We start from the raw sequence: 19,596 nt of genomic DNA, 5'->3' as shown, positions 1-19,596 counted from the left end.
TAACATTATTCATAATAGTTGAAAAGTGGGAAGAATTCAAATGTCCATCAACTGACATATGGATACAAAATGTGTTATATCCACTCAATGGACAAGAAAAAGGAATGAAATACATATACATGTAATAACATGGAAGAAGCCAGAAGCAGAATAACATGTATGATTCCATTTATATGAAATGTCCAGAAAAGGCAAATCTATAGGGAAGGAAAGCAGTTTAATGGTTGCTTGGAGTGAGGAGTTGGAGTGGGGATTGCAAACATCATACAGGATCTTTTTGGAGTGATGGAAATGTTCTTAAACTCGATTGTGTTCATGGTTTCCCAATTCTATAAATTTACTAAAAATCATTGAATTGTATATTCAAAATGGGTGAATTTTGTGGCATATAAATTATTCATCAATAAACCTGTTTTTTTAAAAGTCAAAGCAGGCATGGTTCTTACCCCTGAGATGCAAGGTGCCTGACATTTAGCTGAGGTGACAGACAGATCTGTAAATGTAATGTTTTAAGCTAATTTCATTTATAGAAATATATTCAATGTGCTATGGTTTTCTTTCCCATTATATTTCATGCCTGATGTTAAAATTCAAAATTCTTCTTGGAAAAGGTGGATTTAAATAATAGTATCCTGAACTCTCCTCTCATTATTGTGTCTCTCTCTCCATATATATATCCCATTGTAATAGTGTAGGAGAAGACAAAATGGAAAGGCTACGTGCAGTCCTTACTTTTGAATAGTTTATATATAAGTTCCTACTCATTCTTTCTCTTTGTCTCTTTTTTTCTTTGTCTCTTTCTATCTTTGTCTCTGTTTTTTCCTTCAGGTGGAAGATACTGAATTATTGGCTTGAAATAAATATGGGAGAATAATTTGCTTCAGTAGTTGTTGGCCTCTGTACAGGGAAAATCAAATGTATTTGCTTGGCTAAACTTATTGCATGACAGATTTTTAAGGAGTGGGTGTAGGATGGAAAGATTATTTGAAGGAGACCTGAAAATAACAGATATGAAATTTGGTTGAAATTCTTCACAACTCTCACAGCACATAGCTAAGATGTTGGTTGAAGTAGCTTCCATAATTTGCTTACTGAATTCCTGGACATGGACTGTTTTACCAGTTTGGATATTGCAGAAACTTATGGAATTTAGAATGCCAGAACAAGGGCCTTCAATTCAGAAAGATAAACCAGAATTTACTACTGGGATCTCTTAGGCTGTCTTGGAGAGGTTTAATTTTTTTTCAATTTTTATCATTGGATTTTCTTAGGGACACAGAAAAAGAGAAGCCCCTTACCCAAGACTGTACCCTTATTCTCCACAATTCTTAATTTCACATTTCTGATGTTGGTGTGTGAGATGTACTTTCATGTGATTAAGGAAAGTAAAAGATGAACTGTGGCCACATGGGGGCAGCAGACACTTGGCTTTTCTAGCTTTCTCTCCTGGAACTGTGGTAAATGGAGAGATCGATTCTCTTTGATCTAAATGCCTTTTCCAGACTGCCCGACTAAGAGAAATGACTATCCTTAAAATACTAATAACAGAAACTGCACGAGTTAATTAGAGGTTGGGCAGGAGCTTGCTTTTTTTTTTTAATGAGTTTTTCAGTGGTCACTGAGAGCAAGGGACTGGTTTTTAGTCATTGGATATCCTCAGGGCAATCATAGTGCCTGGCATTTAGTGAGAGCTCAATAAATGTTTGGTTTTCATTAGTGTTTTTAGAAGGTAACTGCTACAACTCACCAAAGCATAATCTCTAAGCTCTTGGACCACCGCATGCAGAGGGGGCTATATCTCTTTAGCTAAGGGTGCTCACCCTGTCTAGAAGATCTGCACAGTTTCTACAGTTCGACTGTCATGAATCTACACATGATTCAGTCTCTGGCTTCTCAAGGAACCTTATAAAATCAGTGATTCTGGGGGCAAGAACATGGTGCTGGGGCAAGAACTACAGTTGGAGGTCTGAGGTTGGGAGGGCCAAGGTTGCCATCCTGTGTGTATCACACCCTTCGTCCTGCCTGTCCCCCTACCAGCCATAAACATCAGGGCCTCCTAGAGGAAGTGAGACACTTATGCCCGCCCTGCCAACTGCCTAGCTCTTTAGCTCTTTCACTGGCTCTACCTCATTTGTTTCACCCATTTGTTGAATGCCTACTCTTCCTTAGGTGCTCCTCACATATATCTCATTTAATGTTTCACTACATTTTAGGAAAGCTGGTTCATGTCTATTTTATTTATTTAAAAATTTTTATTTATTTATTTGGCTGCATCGGGTCTTAGTTGCAGCATTTGTGATCTTTAGTTGCAGCATGTGGGATCTAGTTCCCTGACCAGGTATCGAACCCGGGCCCCCTGCATTGGGAGTGTGGAGTCTTAGCCACTGGACCACCAGCGAAGTCGCTGTTCACATTATTTTTGCAGGTGCTACTCTTTCTGCCCGGAATACCCTTTCCTTTTTCTCAATCTAATTCTTATGTGTCTTTACAGTCCAGCTAAAAGCACACCCTGTTCTGGAAACCCCGGTACAATTTAGGTGTGGCCTCAGTAGACTCTCGTAGCACCTGGTCTTACCCTGAGCACAGTGCTAGATCACAGGCTCCTTCGTCTTCCTCTCCTATGAGACCATAAACTCCCTGAGGCCAGAGCTCTGCCTCATTTGGCTTCGCCTTCCCAGGGTCTAGCAGAGTTTCTGGCACCTTGGAGCTGCTCCATACATGTTTGTGGAATGAGTAAATGAATCAATCCATTTATCACTGAATGAGATGTTTCCCTTCCCTTCCTTTCCCAAGTTAAAATGCCCTGATATTTAAAAAAAAAAAAAAATCTTCCTTAGGAAATGATTTTTAAAACAAGCAGTCAGCTTTTACCTCCTACACAAGGGACATCAGAAAATACCAATGAACTGCAATTTACAAGTGGGACTTGCTGAAGGAAGAAGCTTGTAGTGTGAACCTCTCAACATCCCAGGCTCTGTGCAGTCCTATGGTGATATGGGCCTAGCTCCAGGCATGCAGCCCTGGGAGATGCCCCCATATCGGGCTTCCAGAAGCCTCTCAGTGTTCTAAGGATGCTATTTGTCAATTCTCACAGCATCTCTGAATGATAAGCAGGAGAGATGGAGAATTTCTTTCCTTCCTTCTCTCTCTCTCTTTCTCTTTCTCTTTCTCTCTCTCTTTCTTTCTCCCCCCCCGCCCCTTCTTACAGTTGGAGAGTTACAACACAGAGAAAGACCTAAGCAAATTACCTAGCATCACTTAAAAGAGAACAGTCAAGCCAGGACACACTCTGGTGCTCATTCCACAAAGCTGTGCTTCCTGTAGCAGAAACAGGTCTGTGTTTCAATGAATTCGTGGCATATGGGCCATAATAATCAAAGTGACTGGCATTTCCTGGAATTTATGATCAGGTGGGGGATAGGTTATTTCTACTTTTGAATGAATTCTCACATGCCTAGCTCTGGAGTTAAGAAACTTGACATAAGTGAAAATAGTTTCTGGAGTAAGTAAGGCTTTTTCGTTTGCTTGTTCTACTATCTGGGCCCATGTCTTCTCTTTCTCACCTCAAACCTCATCCCTACCCATGAACTGCCATCACTCTTTCTTCCCTGGTATTTTTTTTTTTTTTTTTAGTTTTTAAAAAAAATTATTTATTTATTTATTTTTGGCTGTGTTGGGTCTTCGTTTCTGTGCGAGGGCTTCCTCTAGCTGTGGCAAGCGGGGGCCACTCTTCATCGCGGTGCGTGGGCCTCTCACTGTCACCGCCTGTCTTGTTGCGGAGCACAGGCTCCAGACGCGCAGGCTCAGTAGTTGTGGCTCACGGGCCTAGTGGCTCCGCGGCATGTGGGATCTTCCCAGACCAGGGCTCGAACCCGTGTCCCCTGCATTGGCAGGCAGATTCTCAACCACTGCGCCCCCAAGGAAGCCCCCTTCCCTGGCATTTTAATAGTGAGTGCAAGATATTGTCCTCAAAGTCGGTGTCATGGGGGAAGAAACGTTATTTTGTTTGCTATCTTCTCTGCGAACAGAGAAGTTCACAGTCCTTCATCAACCTACAGTTGTTGGACACTTGTTTGCAGACAAAGAACTCTCCTTCTGACTATTTTGTTTTTCTGGTTTCCAAAAAGCCTTGTCAAGCCAGGTAGCAGTGAATGTCTGTGAATTCCAAACTAGCCTGACCAGTGTGCTCTATGTTTGGCGGTCTTCTGGAGTTTTCTTGAGTGTAAGAACAGTAGCTGGATCCCGAGGATCTGTTTGGTCCCACTTGCTGAGAAAGTTGCCATTGAGTATTTGTTGTGGCCATTTATTTCTCACTAAAGTTTACACCAATTGATGCAGTGAGCTTAAGCAAATACCTGTGCTACTGATATTGATGTTTGTGTTATGTTCTTGAAGTGAATTGAAGTTCCCCCTAAGCCTGACCTTCTCTTCTCCAGCAAATCTCTGGTTGCAATGATGGCAGATTGTTTTTCCTAAGAACTTCAAATTGAGTTTCTCAGGAGTGCCTTTGAAAGGAGATTTTTCCATGCTTTTTTTCTTTCTTTCTTTCTAATATCTTATGTGTGCGGTTCTTACCAGCTTATAAGAACTCTTTAAAATGGAATCCCTGAATATGTCTGTGAAATGCATTCTTTTCTAAGACAGACTGTCATGGGAGCTATTTAGAGCCCACATCATTCTGTTTCAGAGCTGAATGATGCACTTTTCCAAGCATATTCTTAACTCAAACAACAAAAGCCTGCAAGTTTGTTGAATATTTCCAGGCCCAAGCAATTTGTCAGTGAACGGTAGATCTTCAGGATCTTCTCTCCCACCAGCAGCCCTCCAGAAGCATCCCTGGAATTTCCAGAATGAGTCCTCAGCATGTTGAAGCCACTGGCATGACCCTAGGTTCACTGGCATCCAGGAAAGTCCTTTTCTCTGTGTTAAAGTTACCCCTGCCATACACCTTGGTTAAAATATTTGGAATTCCTAAGCTAATATAATAATGAGGAACCTTCTAGGTTTCAGAGATCCCAGTTCAAATCTAAACATCAGGAAAACTAGGAAGTAAGTCTTCTGGGTTTGGAATTCATTATAGATGTGCAAGTCTTGGGGTGTATGGGGGCACACAAAGCCCTCCTCTAACTGAGGAGAGACAGATGCTGGGGGAGAAAAGAGAAGCATCTCCCAGGGAACTCAATTCAGGCAGGTACACAGTATCTACATCGGATCTTGTTAGTGTCTGATGGGGCAAGAGGGTTCCCATGGCAATTCCCTGAGGTTAATCAGCTGTGACAGGAGAAAGTGATAGCCACATGATTCATGAATGTGTATAACCAAACTGTCCCAGGCAAGGTTCATGAGGTCACATAGAAACCAGTGTCTGAGGTCAGGTTTCAGGCCGCTGCATGTGCTGTCCTCTGAGCAGACAGAAAGAGAAGCAGTAAGTGTCGACCTGAATAATACCCCCATCCATGATTCAACACCACTTAGGAAGGAATTTGTTAGGGGCATAAGATGAAGTGGTTTTTTTTTTTTCTTTCTTTCTTTCTTTCCTCTCCTAGGAGAAAAATAGAAAGCTCATAATTTTACTTGGATTTCATTGAGGGTAGACTGGTATCATTTAATTGATTTGGATCTTATAGGGCTTCTCAGATTCACAACTGACTTACCTGGTTTGTGAACTGGTTATTTTAAAACTTGAATGATGCACGGTAACATTCCACAGTTCACCGTGGGAAGAATTTAGAAGGGGAAAAAATGACCCATGGTGTAAGGCCATAGGCACGTGAAAATCAAAATCTGTACTAGCTAAAATAACTTCCTCTTGAATCTCAGATTACCTTGGGAAAATGTATGATTTTCTGTACCAGTATTTCAAAACATTTAAGCTTCCGTAATGCCTGCTTGATTTAATTCCAAATGCATTACCTTCTACAGATAGAACATGAGAGCAGGGATTGACTTTGTAAATAGTGTAGATCAAATGAGGCCCAGTGACTTGCCCAAGCTAATAAGTGCCGAAGCCAAGACCAGAAAATCAGAATACAGGGTTTGTTTTCCTTTTTTAAACGTATTTATTTAATTTATTTATTTTTGGCTGTGTTGGGTCTTGGCTGCTGTGCACGGGCTTTCGCTAGTTGCGGCGAGCGGGCTTTACTCTTCGTTGAGGTGCACAGGCTTCTCATTGTGGTGGCTTCTCTTGTGGAGCACGGGCTCTACACGCGCGGGCTTCAGTAGTTGTGTCTCACGGGCTCTAGAGCACAGGCTCAGCAGTTGTGGTGCACCGGCTTAGTTCCTCTGCAGCATGTGGGATCTTCCCGGACCAGGGGTCGAACCCGTGTCCCCTGCATTGACAGGTGGATTCTTAACCACTGCGCCACCAGGGAAGCCCCAGGAATACAGGGCTTTATCTTCTGAGCAAGTTTACCTTAGTTTTTACTCCCTTTGGCTGCCCAAACAGTGTTAAATTTTGAGGTGATACATTTATCAGATGGATTCTACTTCAGAGTCATTCAGTCGTATATTTTACTCTTTTTCTTACAAATAGTAGTACAGGAAAGAAATGTTGATATTACATTTTCAGATTTGTTATTTACATGTGTATCACATGAAGCACAAACAAAATTGAAGTCACTTTTGTGTGCTTTTATAGTGTTAGGTTTAGAAATCTTATCTTAGTAGAATAGACATGTTTATAAATGTTCTTGAATTTTTTTGAGTAAATCTAGTGTTATAAGAAACTGCTCTTCAAGCCAGTAGTTTAAAAACTTGCTTTCCTATAAGCATAGGCTTAGAATAAGCCGAAACCAGATTGAGCAGGCTTATCAACTGAAGTTCAAGAGGCATTGCTGATCTCATTATAACACATTTCTATTTTGAACAGTTGTTAGTGAATTCTTTACTTTAAAATGGATTCTATTAAGAATGATATATTAAACAATGAGATTGTTTAATCCAGCATAAGTTTTGCCCTGTATTTTCAACTAGTCCCACAGTTGGTAGGGAAAAGTCCTGGTTTATAATAATGAGACAGTCCCTTTTACTCTTTTAATTTATTTTTTGATTTTTATTTTCAAGTAATACTATTATGTTTTTGCTTGTAGCGGAATTGTGGAATGCCTTTTATCCTTTCACAGAGAATGGAAATCCTACTCATGTTTCATGAATATGTTCAAATACTAGTTCCTTTGTGAGGCATTATTGATTTCTACCCCTCCACAGATACTGGAATAGATTCCTTCCTCTTCAATATTCTCAAGGCTGTTTCATTACACATCTATTCTGGTACTTAATTTAAATCTGCCTTCTGAGTTGATTTATTTGTTGGGCCCCTCTATGTATTAGGTGCTGGTCTAGGCCTAGGGATAGAACAGTGAATGAAATAGACTGAAGTGAATGAAATAGACAGTCTCCAGTCTCATGGAGATTATGTTCTAGTGAATAAATGAATAACCATTGAGAGGAAAACAGAACAAGGTAAGAGAGTTAGGCAGTGCTAGAAAGAGATAAGTTGCCATTTTTTATTGGGTGATTGGGGAATGCCTTGGCGGGAAGGTGACATTGGGTAAAAATCTTAAGGAAGGGAGGAAATGAGCCATGCAGATATTTTGGGTAAGAGCATTCCAAGCAGAGGGAAGAAAGGCCCTAAGGTAGGATTGTGCTTGGCGTGTTTGAGGAAGGGCAGGGAGGACAGAGACGTAGAGTGAGTGAGGGGGAAAGCAGAAGATAAAATTGGACTATGGAAAGGACTTGGGTTTTTACTCTGGTGGGATGTGAAGCCACTGGAAGGTGTTGAGCTGAGGAATGACAGGGCTGCAGTGTTGAGGATAGACTGCTGATGGGCAAAGAGTGAAGAGCTGATAGTAGCTTGTACTGGGAAGTGGTGAGAAGGGATCATCTGGATATAGTTTTTGGGTAGAGCAGAATTGCAGAATTGATGGATTGGACATGGGGTATCAGAAATCAAGGATGACTCCAATGTTTCTGCCCAGAACAGATAGAAATACTGAATTGCCAAATGCCAGGATGGGGAAGATGGTGCAAGGAGCAGGTGAGGGGGGCAAGATCAGGAGTTTTATTTTGGATTTGTTACAATTGTTTTTTACTTCCAAAATAATTTTAATTGAAATATCACATTCTAACAGAAAAATGCTCATTGAATTTTCACAAAGTGACGGCATGCATAACCTGCATCTGGCTCAAGGATTAAAACACTATAACAGACACAGAAGTAGAGATTTCAAGTAGGCATTTGGGTATACAAGTCTGTAGCCCAGCGGAGAAATAAATTTGAGATTTGTCAGCATATAGATGGTAGTTAAAGCCATGAAACAAGATGAAATCACCTAGGAAGAGGATGTGGATAAGGAGGAGGTTTGAGGACCGAACTGTGGGAACTTCTAACCTTTAATGATTAGGGAGATGGAGAAGACAACAAAGGAGACTGAGAAGGAGCAGACATGGAAGTAGGAGGAGACACCAAGAAAGAATGAGAAGAAAGAAAGAGCACCTACTAAGTATAAGGTTTCTGCTAGGTATTGGGGATAAAGCAGTGAACAAGATCGACCATGTCCCTGCCCTCATGGGCCTTATGTCAAGTGGGGTATACAGACAGGTTAAAGAAAATCATGCATATCATCTATCATCTCTCTCTCTCTCTGTGTCTCTTTCTCTTTGTCTCTCTCTCTCTCTCTCATTATGGAGTATAATACAGGCTCTGAAGGAAAAGCATAATGAAAATATATACAGGGGGGATCTGATTTAGTTAGGAAAGGCTTCTCTGAGGAAGTGATATTTTAGTCGAAGATTGAAGGATAGAAAGGGATCATCCAAGATAAAATTTGGGGGATATGTTAGTTTGATAGGGCTGCCATAACAAAATACTATAACCTGGGTGGCTTAAAAGAACAGAATTTTATTCTCTTGCGGTTCCGGAAGTTAGAAGTCAGAAAGCCAGGTGCAGCAAGGCCAGGTTCTCTCTGAAGGCTCTAGGGAAGAATCCTTTCTTGCCTCTTCCAGCTTCTGGTAGCCCCAGGCATTCATTGGCATGTGGCAGCATAACTCCAATCTCTGCTTGTGTCTTCACATAGCCTTCTTCTCTGTGCATATGTCTCCGTCTCCTCTCCTCTTATAAGGACACCAATTATTGGATTTAAGGCCCACCTTAAATCTAGCATGATTTCATCTTGAGATCCTCAACTAATTAAATCTGCAAAGCCCCTATTTCCAAATAAGTTCACATTCAGAGCTTCTGAGTAGACATGAATTTTGGGGGAATACTATTCAACCTACTACAGGGGATGACCAGAAGAAATAATATGTTTGAAGCAGTGACGTGCGGGAGTTGGCTTGAATGCACTCATAAGAGCTGATTGTTAAATTTTCAGCAATTTTGTTATTTGGTTGACTTTACATTAGTAACTTGAAATTGGCCGTGATGGGAGTATTTACACCGTGGAAATTGTCGAATGCTACAAATCAGATTTGATTATTTTTCTTCTGGAGAGGCAATTGTTAAATATTCAATCAGTGCACTACTGTTTTAAAGACCTTGAGTCCAAAAAGAGATGCGTCTCACTAATTATTAGAGAAATGCAAATCAAAACTACAATGAAGTATCACCTCACACAGATCAGAATGGCTATCATCAAAAACTCTACAAATAAATGCTGCAGAGGGTGTGGAGAAAAGAGAACCCTCCTACACTGTTGGTGGGAATGTAAATTGGTGCGGCCAATCCTCAAAAAACTAAAAGTAGAGCTACCATATGACCCAGCAGTCCCACTCCCGGGCACATATCTGGAAAAGATGAAAACTCTAATTCGAAAAGATACATGCACCCCAATGTTCATAGCAGAACTACTTACAATAGCCAAGTCATGGAAACAACCTAAATGCCCATTGACAGATGAATGGATAAAGAAAATGTGGTATATATACAATGGAATATTACTCAGCCATAAAAAAGAATGAAATAATGCCACTTGCAGCAACATGGATGCAACTAGAGATTATCATACTAAGTGAAGTAAATCAGAAAGAGAAAGACAAATATCATATGATATCACTTATATGTGGAATCTAAAATATGACACAAGTGAACCTATCTACGAAACAGAAACAGACTCACAGACATAGAAAACTAACTTATGGTTACTGAAGGGGAAAGTGAGGAGGGATAAATGAGGAGTTTGAGATTAACAGATACGTACTACTATGTATAAAATAGATAAACAAGGACCTACCGTATAGCACAGGGCACTATATTCAATATCCTGTAATAAGCTATAATGGAAAAGAATCTGGAAAAGAATATATATATATATAGAACTGAATCACTTTGCTGTACACCAGAAACTAACACAACATTGTAAATCAAGTATACTTCAATTAAAAAAAAAAAAAGACATGTGTCTCCTATGGCTGGACCATAATGAAGTGTGGCTGGAGGGGAGGTGCAGACCAAGTCATACAGAGCCTTGAAAACCACTGCAAGGATTTTGGATTTTAACCCAAGTATACCTAGGGGCTATCTGAGAGTTTAAATCAGGAGAGTTGCAGGGTCAGATTTGTGTTCTTGTTCTAGTTGTTTATATGCCAGTCTTTCCTATCAGAGAGCAAGCTCCTTTTATTTTCTGCTTTTTTTTTTTTTTTTAAGAGTGCAAGCTCCTTGAGAGGGATTTCATCTTCATTATTTTTTTTAAAAATTATTTATTTATTTATTTATTTTTGGCTGCATTGGGTCTTAGTTGCGGCATGCAGGATCTTTCGTTGAGGCATGTGGGCTTCTCTCTAGTTGCGGTACACGGGTTCTCTTAGTTGTGGTGTGTGGGCTTAGTAGTTGCGGTGCATGGGCTCTCTAGTTGTGGCACGTGGGCTCTGTAGTTGTGGCACACAGGCTCTCTAGTTGTGGCGTGTGGGCTCAGTAGTTGCAGCACGTGGGCTCAGTAGTTGCAGCGCATGGGCTTAGTTGCCCCACGGCATGTGGGATCTTAGTTCTCTGACCAGGGATCGAACCCACGTCCCCTGCATTGGAAGGTGGATTCTCAACCACTGGACCACCAGGGAAGTCCCTATGTTCATTATTTTTTGTATCTCCTGTAAAATTTTGCACATAATAGACATTTTATAAATGCTGGTTGATCTAACGGAGTTTCATAAATACCATACAGATTGGTAAAAATAATGGTTAGTGAAGCTAGCAAACATGATCAAACAGGAGTATGTCATGGAGGAATCACAAGACAGTTGTGTCATTATTATATGCCATCCATTTAGCAGACATGCACTTAGAACTTACTGTCTACAGGCACTGTGGTGAGATTGCAGTGGAGAAGACAGATTCCTACCCATAAGTTGGAATCTTGTAGAGAACACAGCAAAAGCCTGTTTGAGCCCCTTGTGACAAACTGTGTGACAAGGTAAACATTAGAGGATCTCCTGAATTTTGGGGGCTTTGGGAAGCTCCCTTAGGAAACACAAGTTTTAGAGTACTGTGCTCTGAGTTCAGTATTGCCCTCTAAAAAGGGTGGTAAGCAGGCTTGGAGGAATGAGGGAGCTGAAGGGTTTGTGCTTTTGAAATGACCCTGGAGGCTTGTTATACCCACTACTTGCCCACATTCACTATTTCTGTCACCTTTATCCCTTTGGGCTGTGGTAGGCAGAATTCTAAGATGGCTCCCCATGAGCCTTGCTCTTGTATAATCCTCTCCCCTTTGAGTGTGGTTGGAACCTGTGAATATGATATTACTCCTGTGCTGATGTTATGTTATATAGCAAAGGGAGGTTATCCTGAGTGGGCCTGACCTAATCAGGTGAGCCCTTTAAAAGCAAAGAATGTCCTCTGGCTGGCTGCCAAAAAGGAGGGCAGAGATTTGAAGCACAAGAATCAAGGTGGAGAAAGACAAATATCCTATGATATCACTTATATGTGGAATCTTAAAAAAAATGATATAAATGAACTTATTTACAAAACAGAAACAGACTCACAGACATAGAAAACAAACCAGAGGGGATAGTGGGGTGGGGAGATAAATTGGGAATTTGGGATTAACAGATAGACATTACTATATATAAAATAGATAAACAACAGGCAACTACTGTATAGCACAGGGAACTCTATTCAATATTTTGTAATAAGCTATAATGGAAAAGAATCTGAAAAATATATATACATAAAACTGAATCACTTTGCTGTACACCTGAAACTAATAAAACATTGTAAGTGAACTATACTTCAATTAAAAAATGGTTAAAAAAAAAAAGTCAAGGCACTGAGAGATAATGATGTATTTCTAAGAGCAGGGCATGGCCCCCCATTGAGAACCAGCCAGGAAATGGGGACTCCAGTCCTACAGCTTGCAAGGAACTGAATTTTGCCAACAATTAGAATGAGCTTGGAAGTAGATTTTCTCCCCAGAGCCTCCAGACAAGAACCCAGCCAGGCCAACACCTGGATGTCAACCATGTCACACCCTGAGCAGAGAGCCAGCCATGCTGTGCCTGACTTACAGAACCGTGAGGTCCTAAATTTATGTTGTTTAAGCTGCCGCATTTGTGGTAATTTCCTACCTAATGATAGAAAACTAATACAAGCACCTCCACTCTGGAGGTCCAGCTCAGGCACAGTGAGGACAAAATTTCTTTCACTCCTACTAAGTTGAAGAGAGGAAAGCTCAGTGCTAGTTTGCAGCACAGGAGCTGAGAACAAAGAAATGTGCGTGAGGCTCCTAAGGGGACAGGAGTGACATTATTTTACAAGGTGTTATTATATATGATTATGACTTCACAACTGTCCTGTAAATTACAATCACGTTTACGGTTTTCTGTCCTACTTCTTATATGTTGTGCTGTTATGAATAAGGATCATGCCAGGATTTGCATGTAAGCCCTGATGCAAATCCTGGCCACGGAAAAGGGTCTTATGAGACACTACATCGTGTTCTTTCAGAATCCAAGTTGCTCTCTTGGAACGTAGTTGTTCTCTTTTTGCAGGTTAGGCAGGGGCTCTTGAGGATGTGGGGCCTTGGAGAGAACTCCAGACTTCTATTTGCTATATAGAAGCAGCAGCTTGCACAACGGAATCCTAGTGACAAAAAGAGAATCTCAATGTTTCTATAGGTTTCCAGTCTGTGCAGGGGGAATAGCTTGGCCCTTGCATGAATGTATCTCAGAAGAGAATTTCTGATGCAGTGATCCATGATAGAAATTTATTTTACTTTGTATGTATTGATATAACTGGCTTTATGAAGCATGATCTGATGAACAATGCTGGCGAGTGATAGATGGTCCATGGCTGCACTTTGAGTTAGTTTTTTGATGTCCATTTCCTTCAGACCCTCCCTAAACATGAGTTCTGACTCGAATTTCATGCTACCTAGCTTCTCTCATTTACTTTTAAGGTTAGGTCTCTATAGGAATAAGCAATCTTACTTGATTCTATGTAAATCAATGCATGTTGTAGGTATAGATGATGGGGGAATGGCTTGTAGGGAATCTTTAAAGGAAACAAAAGCACCTGCTCCTTCTCCCATGCAGATGTCTTTGAAAAATAATATAATAATGACATAATATCTTTCCTTTCTATAGCACTTTCGAATCAAAAGCAGTTATTATCTCTATTTCACATATACATAAACAGTGAAGATCAATAGCTTCCCACTGAGAAAAAATAAATCTGAAACTAGATATGTGAATGAGAAGAGAATTATCAGAGCGGAGCACTGGGTAACAATACCAATGCTAATGATAATGATGAGGGGAATGATTTTGGAAGAGTGTTGGAATGAGAGGGACCTTCCCAGATGTGTAATATTGAAACCACACAACTCAGATGGGATTTGAATGCAGCCAAAAGTCAGATTGGGACTTGAACCCACAGGTTGGGACTCAAACCCACTACCTTTTAATTGAAATTGCACACCTTGTCTCAGGACTTAATGAAGCTCAGGTTCTTTATGTCTCAGCACAGAAGGAATTCGGCCAGAGGCAAAGTGATAGGTAAAAAGTGGATTTATTTAGAGAGATACACATTGCATAGACAGAACGTGGTCCGTCTCAAAAGGCGAGAGAGGCCCTGCAATATGGGGTGGTTAGTTTTTATGGCCTGAATAATTTCATAGGCTAGAGTGGGAAGATTATTCCAACTGATTTGGAGAAGGGGTGGGGAGTTCCAGGAATTGGGCCACCGCCCACTTTTTAGCCTATTATGGTTAGCCCCAGAACTGTCATGGTGCCTGTGGGTGTGTCATTTAGCATATGCTAATATATTAAAATGAGCATATAATGAGGCTCAAGGTCTACTGGAAGTTGAATCTTCTGCCATCTTGGGCCTAGTTGATTCTAACCAGTTTATGTCGTACCCACAACGGCTATGTCATTCTTTAAGGGTTGTGCCCTGCCCCCTTCCCTCCTGTTTCAATATGGATCTTGATTAAAAAAATTTTTTTTTTCATTTCAGATAACTTCTAGTAGTGGACTGAGAAGGAAGGCTATCTCCCAGTTGATAAAGGTAAATTCAAAGGGGCAAACTGAGTTTTATTAATTTGACCTAAAACGTTTCTTGCAAAAAATATTTCCTGGCCTGGTAGTATAGGGGAGGAAATCTCTTTCCCCCTCTACCCTCCTGGAGCCTGTGAATCAAATTGATAAAATACCAATTAACAAGAGAAAAAAACAATTTTAATTACGTATGTGCACATGAGAATTCACAAAGAAAACTGTAGCTCAAGTAGGTGGCCAGATGATGGAAGCTTATATACCACCTTAGGCTAAACAAAGGAAAAGGGGTTTGGGGCTTCTGGGCGGGGCAAGTAAATTATGGGAAGGGGAGGGGAGGAAATGTGTGGTAAATAAGGGTTATCTTGTATGCAGATAAGAGTCTCTCAGGTGCTGAGTTGTCTCCTGAGAAGTAGCTCTCTTCCTGGTGGGAGACAGCTTTACAAATGGAAATTTCCTTTATAAACGTAAATTTCCTGTACAAAAGGGGAAATTTATACTCTATTTTCAGCCAGTGAGGGGGAGATAAAGAGCTTTCCCTGTGTCTGCTGGTTCTCAACTGACTCAAAATAATCCATATGCCAAAGAGGCATATTTTCGGGTGGCATGTTCTGATCTCTTCAGTAGGCACGTATCAACTTCCCTTTAGAAGTGGCTTTTTCAATGTCATTTTATTTTGCACATATTTTTTCCACGTATTTTTGCCTCTTTAAGTTAAAGATAGAAGGAAAAACCTGTCCAATCGATTTACAGCAATATTCCTTTATACATTACCTGAGGTGAGACATATGTGGAGGAACACTTGGGCAGAGACAGAAGAGATCCAGGTCAGTTCATTCAACAAATAACTATTGAACCAGCAGTACAGATAAGGTCCCTGCCTTCACAGAGCTTACAGTATAGTGACGAGGAGACAGCAATTTAAGAAAATGAAACTTAATAAGAAAATTTAAGGTGGGAAAGGGGATCAGAATATGTCATCCCGAAATATGCCACTTTGGTATATTATTTTGAGCTGAAAGCAATTAAGAAACAGTAGACACAGGAGGATCTCTTTGCCTTCTCCCTTTCTGCCTTAAAGCAGGGCAAAAATTTCCATTTGTAATGGTGTCTCCTTTTCACAAAGAGGAGGAGAAGAATACTCTTAATCACCAGTGATGACTCTTATCACTGGAGATGGCACTGACTTGAATCTACATAACAAACCTTACTAAACAACCCTTATCTAGCATTAGTTTCCCCCATATATTTACCTTCCCACAATTTATAGCCCCTAGGAGCTCAAATCCCTTTTTACTTTAACTAGTTACTGTTCCACAATTTATCACTCTTTTGTCAAAATGATATCTAAGCCCCGGAGTCTAACCACCACTTTGGAGTTTTCACTTCTTTTCTGTATAGCACCTCCCCCCAACATAAAATTAGAAATATCAATTAACTATGTAGGCCTTTTTCTCCTGTTAAGCTGTCTTTTGTCTTTTTAATTCAAGGTCTCAGGTACTGACCCTAAGAGGGTAGAGGAAAAGTCCCTCCCACCCCTATAGTGATAACTGTTACGAAGAAAAGAAAAGAAAGTAATGAGATAGGGGATTGAGGAAGGTGATTTTTTAAAGTATTTAGGGAAGGCTCCTCTGAGGAGATGACATCTTAGTTCAGACCTGTAAGATGAAAAGGCATAGGCCATACCAAGACCTCAGGAAATGCATTCCAGGCAGAGGGAGTAAGAAGTGAAACATTCCCGAGTTAGACATCAGCCTGGAGTATTTAACAGGCAGAAAGAAGGCCACAGTGGTTAGAGCAGAGTGGACAAGGCGGGGAGTGGAACTAGATGAGGTCAGAAATGTTGGCAAGGACCAGACTGTGTGGCATCTGGTAACTCAGTGGTTCCCACACTTCAGTGAGCATCAGAATCACCTGGAGGGCCTATTAAAGATAGGTTATTGGGCCCCATCCTTAGAGTTTCTGATTCTGAGAATCTGGAGTGGGTCCAAGAATTTGCGCAGGATGAATGAACTCAGGTTAGAATGACCTGAGTTCTTATCCTACTTTGCTTCTTCTTGAATGAAACCATTGATGTCACTGAGCCTCAATTTCCTACCTGAATATTAAACATCAGAAATGAAAACTTCATAGGGTGTTAAATGATCTCATATATGCGCTAGAACGGGGAAAACTTAAAGTTTTATGATTCTTAACAAAGATTACATTTCTGGGTTGCAAACAAAGGAAATCAAAAAGTAGTTGTGGGCTGTGGTAAATGAAAGGATGTAAGTAAAGAAGAAGGAGGAGTCATGGAGAGTTACAGGCAGGCATGATTTTTTAAAAAAAATTATTTTATTCACTTATTTTTGGCTGTGTTGGGTCTTCGTTGCTGCCCGCGGGCTTCCTCTAGTTGCGGGGAGCGGGGGCCACTCTTCGTTGCGGTGCACAGGCCGCTCACTGCGGTGGCTCCTCTTGTTGCGGAGCATGGGTTCTAGGTGTGCGGGCTTCAGCAGTTGTGGCACGCAGGCTCAGTAGTTGTGGCTCACGGGCTTTAGAGTGCAGGCTCAGTAGTTATGGCACACGAGCTTAGTTGCTCCGCGGCATGTGGGATCTTCCTGGACCAGGGCTCGAACCCATGCCCCCTGCATTGGCAGGCGGATTCTTAACCACTGCATCACCAGGGAAACCCCAGGCATGATTTTTTTTTAATTAAATTTAAATTAAATATTTTGTTAAATTGAGAGCCCAACTTGGGCCAGAGATTAGATTTTTAGACTGAACTTGAATGCCTTCATGAATTTACTTATTCATGGAATTATGTGACTTTGACCTTTTGAAAAATAAAATACTTTCTTAATGGCTCAGAAGACTTTTGTCAGACGAGACCAGTAAGCAACTCTTAAAACCTTTTCGAAGTGGAAATGATTCAAAGTACCTAATATTTCACCCATCAGGGGAGAGGGTTTGGTGAGGCTCACCCTAGGGGCTGTCTTTGACTGTACCCTTAATGCTGATAACAGCTGGGAATTTAACCTAAAGATATTTGAGCATAATGTGTGTGTATGAGAAGAGTCAATATTTATTAATTTTAGATAACACAATTGAGAAAGACTGGAGGTGGAAAAGAGGTGTGTGTGTGTGTGTGTGTGTGTTTGTGTGTGTGTTTACATGTAGGTAGGATACTTCTGTTTCCAGTCTGATACCAGTCTGAGGAAATCTTGATCTGTGGAGAAGTTGGAGAGGAGTGTGGTAGTTAAAGCACTTCTGTTTTCTTAAATGCCTTTTATGACTGGTGTCAACCAGTCCTCACACATTTCTAGGGACAGAGAGACCAACAATCTTATAGTTTTATATTTAGGAAATCCCTATGTGTCTTGGTTTGGTCACAGCTTAATAGTAACCCCAAGTGTTTTATGTTTGAGCTGTTTGAAACTAGAACCTGATGGCAGAGGGACTTTCTCTGAAGGTTTCTGAGGAAAGGGTAGACTCCTATCTCGTAGGAATAGTGTCTGTGTCATGCTTTGTGGATATGAGCCAAATCAGGATTTCAAGATATATGTTCTCAAGAGAGAGAGACGGGGCTGGAGAAGGCTTTGCTTGGGTATCCCTTACTGGAATTGAGATATTCCAGGAACCCATCACACTTTCAATTCTGATCAGTTAACAGGGATTAATGAGACTGACACCTAGATAGGTGGGGTGGGAACCCAGGAGCAAAAAGGGTGTGATGTCAGAAGTGGTGGGCTGGTGTTGCCAACAAAAGAATGTCACTCGCCATCTGGCTCTGCAAGGATTGAGTTATTAGCCACTGCAGTTGCTGACCTTTAGCACCCCCTGAAAGGAGTTCAGGGTGGAGATCAAGAATGAGGCACTCTGTGCTCTGGGAAAACTGGCAGAAGAAGGCTTCAGATGGTTAGATATTTTCAGGAGAAATTTTTATGAACTCCATTTCTTGCATCTTCCCATACTTAGAAAAGCACTAAAACCATTAACTAAGATATCTGTTCCTCATGACTAGCAGCAACCTGACGAGATGTGTGCTTGGTTGCATGTACCCCCTTCGCCAATATCACATATATACTAACATCTCCCCTTACCTCTTTGGAACAGTTTCTCAGAGCTCTCCGAGAGGCTGTGTCCCAGGCTGTGGTCTTCAATAAGACACTGAATACATTCGACTCACAGCTTTTACATTGTGCTTTTCTTTTTCAGTCGACAGTGTCAAAGGCAGACTTTGACCAAAGTTTGGCTTGGAGCCCTCTCCTTCACCCCAGATGCAGCAGGTCCTACATGATGGTGGGGGGTGGTTTGGGTAGGACTCGGGTTACTTAGGCTAGATACTGGCTCCATTGTGGTGTCATCTTGAAGAAACTTTTTTGTTTTGTCTTGTACAGAATAAATACCTACCTGATATCATGTTCTTTTGACATTTCTCTCATGTGTCCAACAGCTACATAATGTGCTTTTCCCCTCTGGAGGTTGTACTGGAGGACTCATTCTCCTCATGCCTCCTCTCATCTCTCTTCCTGCTCTCAAAACTCCATTGTCAGCCTCCATGAAGTAGGTCATTCCAGGATGGATGATCTGTGGTGCAGGGAACTGCTGGCGAACCAGGGAGGTCTTAGGCAAGGAACTTGGTCTATGGAGTCAAACAGAGCTGGATCAAAAGTCTAGCTCTGTGCTTCCAGGGTCTGTAACATCAGGCGCCCCTGTATCAGTCAGGATTAGGACAACAAAACAGAAATTACTCTCAGTATTTCAATCAATAAGGGTGCTAACACAGAGACTTGGGTGCTTATGTGACTGTTGGAAGGGCTGGAAGAGCAAAGGTCAGGGAAAGCCACTGCTAGCTCTCAGATTCCCTGCTGGCTCTCAGAGACTCAGGAAGTTGCTTCAGCTGTTCAGGAAAGGAATTGCAGGAGACTGCCACCAGTGGTCACAGCTGCTGGCACCATCAGGGAGGGTGATTAGCAGAGAAACATCTGGAGGCTAATTAAAAGAATTCATATCTGTTGATACATATAGGTCTACCTGCTGGTACCTTTTCTCCACCTGCCCAATTTCATGCATATCCATTTCATTAGGGGAACCTAAACTGAATCCAGAATCCTGTTGGTGAGGAAATCTGGGAAA

The 19,596-nt window shown here is 41.2% G+C and overlaps 1 long non-coding RNA gene across 2 annotated transcripts in view; it reads left to right on the top strand.

The window, feature by feature from the left end:
- Positions 1-19,596, top strand: part of LOC137756569 (uncharacterized) — a 128,472-nt gene that overhangs the window by 33,505 nt on the left and 75,371 nt on the right. For both annotated transcript variants that reach the window (XR_011072236.1, XR_011072235.1), the window contains exon 3: positions 14,444-14,494. This is a non-coding gene — a long non-coding RNA (uncharacterized lncRNA). The remainder of the gene's footprint in view (positions 1-14,443; positions 14,495-19,596) is intronic.

Source organism: Eschrichtius robustus, chromosome X, assembly GCF_028021215.1.
Source record: "Eschrichtius robustus isolate mEscRob2 chromosome X, mEscRob2.pri, whole genome shotgun sequence".
Classification (NCBI taxonomy): Eukaryota; Metazoa; Chordata; class Mammalia; order Artiodactyla; family Eschrichtiidae; genus Eschrichtius; species Eschrichtius robustus.
This window is presented reverse-complemented; position numbering and strand designations above follow the sequence as displayed.